The sequence below is a fragment of the Salvelinus alpinus genome, chromosome 19 (assembly GCF_045679555.1).
Source record: "Salvelinus alpinus chromosome 19, SLU_Salpinus.1, whole genome shotgun sequence".
In the NCBI taxonomy this organism is placed as follows: domain Eukaryota; kingdom Metazoa; phylum Chordata; class Actinopteri; order Salmoniformes; family Salmonidae; genus Salvelinus; species Salvelinus alpinus.
This window is the reverse complement of record NC_092104.1, coordinates 9,918,318-9,920,817: the sequence shown is the minus strand read 5'-3', so window position 1 is coordinate 9,920,817 and position 2,500 is coordinate 9,918,318. Positions and strand designations below refer to the sequence as shown.

Genomic DNA, 2,500 nt, shown 5'->3' with positions numbered 1-2,500 from the left:
GTGAAGGAAGCTATACCGCTAAGCTAGCACAGTGAAGGAACCTATACTGCTAAGCTAGCACAGTGAAGGAAGCTATAGCATTAAGCTAGCACAGTGAAGGAAGCTGTACTCTTAAGCTAGCACAGTGAAGGAAGCTATACCGCTAAGCTAGCACAGTGAAGGAAGCTATACTGCTAAGCTAGCACAGTGAAGGAAGCTATAGCATTAAGCTAGCACAGTGAAGGAAGCTGTACTCTTAAGCTAGCACAGTGAAGGAAGCTATACCGCTAAGCTAGCACAGTGAAGGAAGCTATACCGCTAAGCTAGCACAGTGAAGGAAGCTATACCGCTAAGCTAGCACAGTGAAGGAAGCTATACCGCTAAGCTAGCACAGTGAAGGAAGCTATACCGCTAAGCTAGCACAGTGAAGGAAGCTATACCGCTAAGCTAGCACAGTGAAGGAAGCTATACTGCTAAGCTAGCACAGTGAAGGAAGATATAGCATTAAGCTAGCACAGTGAAGGAAGCTGTACTCTTAAGCTAGCACAGTGAAGGAAGCTATACCGCTAAGCTAGCACAGTGAATGAGGCTATACCGCTAAGCTAGCACAGTGAAGGAAGCTATACTGCTAGCTAGCACAGTGAAGGAAGCTATACCGCTAAGCTAGCACAGTGAAGGAAGCTATACCGCTAAGCTAGCACAGTGAAGGAAGCTATACCGCTAAGCTAGCACAGTGAAGGAAGCTATACCGCTAAGCTAGCACAGTGAAGGAAGCTATACCGCTAAGCTAGCACAGTGAAGGAAGCTATACCGCTAAGCTAGCACAGTGAAGGAAGCTATACCGCTAAGCTAGCACAGTGAAGGAAGCTATACCGCTAAGCTAGCACAGTGAAGGAAGCTATACCGCTAAGCTAGCACAGTGACGCCTGTTACATGTGGGAATATTGGATCGCCTACTACACTGGGGGAAGCGCAACAAGTGTTCTCCTGTTCAGAGAGTAGAAAACACAGGAACATGTAAATGTAAACATACTGTGCCATAGAGAGATGTAGTGTACTGTAGGACAGGAGGATGCATTCTGCACAGTTCAACAATCCACCAACTTAAAATAAACATCAAGCAATTACAGCTGATCACAACAGGCGACTCTTCACTGTCACACACGTGCACACACACGTGCACACACACATTAATTTAATGTCACGTTGAAGAGCATTTTGCTACAAAACACTATGGCAGTAACTATGGCAGTAACAGTACGTCTGTTAGCGCTGTAGTGCTATGTACCAGAATAGTACAGTAGCCTATCAGAGCTCTTCTCTAGTGCTATGTACCAGAATAGTACAGTAGCCTATAAAGTTCTTCTCTAGTGCTATGTATCAGAATAGTACAGTAGCCTATCAGAGTTCTTCTCTAGTGCTATGTACCAGAATAGTACAGTAGCCTATAAAGTTCTTCTCTAGTGCTATGTAGCAGAATAGTACAGTAGCCTATCAAAGTTCTTCTCTAGTGCTATGTACCAGAATAGTACAGTAGCCTATCAAAGTTCTTCTCTAGTGCTATGTACCAGAATAGTACAGTAGCCTATCAGAGTTCTTCTCTAGTGCTATGTAACAGAATAGTACAGTAGCCTATCAGAGTTCTTCTCTAGTGCTATGTAACAGAATAGTACAGTAGCCTATCAGAGTTCTTCTCTAGTGCTATGTAACAGAATAGTACAGTAGCCTATCAGAGTTCTTCTCTAGTGCTATGTACCAGAATAGTACAGTAGCCTATAAAGTTCTTCTCTAGTGCTATGTATCAGAATAGTACAGTAGCCTATCAAAGTTCTTCTCTAGTGCTATGTACCAGAATAGTACAGTAGCCTATAAAGTTCTTCTCTAGTGCTATGTATCAGAATAGTACAGTAGCCTATCAGAGTTCTTCTCTAGTGCTATGTACCAGAATAGTACAGTAGCCTATCAGAGTTCTTCTCTAGTGCTATGTAACAGAATAGTACAGTAGCCTATCAGAGTTCTTCTCTAGTGCTATGTAACAGAATAGTACAGTAGCCTATCAGAGTTCTTCTCTAGTGCTATGTAACAGAATAGTACAGTAGCCTATCAGAGTTCTTCTCTAGTGCTATGTAACAGAATAGTACAGTAGCCTATCAGAGTTCTTCTCTAGTGCTATGTAACAGAATAGTACAGTAGCCTATCAGGGCTCTTCTCTAGTGCTATGTAACAGAATAGTACAGTAGCCTATCAAAGTTCTTCTCTAGTGCTATGTACCAGAATAGTACAGTAGCCTATCAGACCTCTTCTCTAGTGCTATGTACCAGAATAGTACAGTAGCCTATCAGAGCTCTTCTCTAGTGCTATGTAACAGAATAGTACAGTAGCCTATCAGAGCTCTTCTCTAGTGCTATGTATCCCAGGTGGCGTTACGGCTTCTACATGATTGTGTCTAATATGGCTCTGTTTCCTGCCACAGACTAAATATACACACAAGGTGCCCTTGGTCTGCTCCTGTGGGGGTCTA

At 42.9% G+C, this 2,500-nt stretch overlaps 1 protein-coding gene across 18 annotated transcripts in view; it reads right to left on the bottom strand.

The window, feature by feature from the left end:
- LOC139544995 (calcium/calmodulin-dependent protein kinase type II subunit beta-like) overlaps window positions 1–2,500 on the bottom strand; it is a 151,963-nt gene that overhangs the window by 16,442 nt on the left and 133,021 nt on the right. The gene's annotated exons all lie outside the window — the stretch shown is intronic.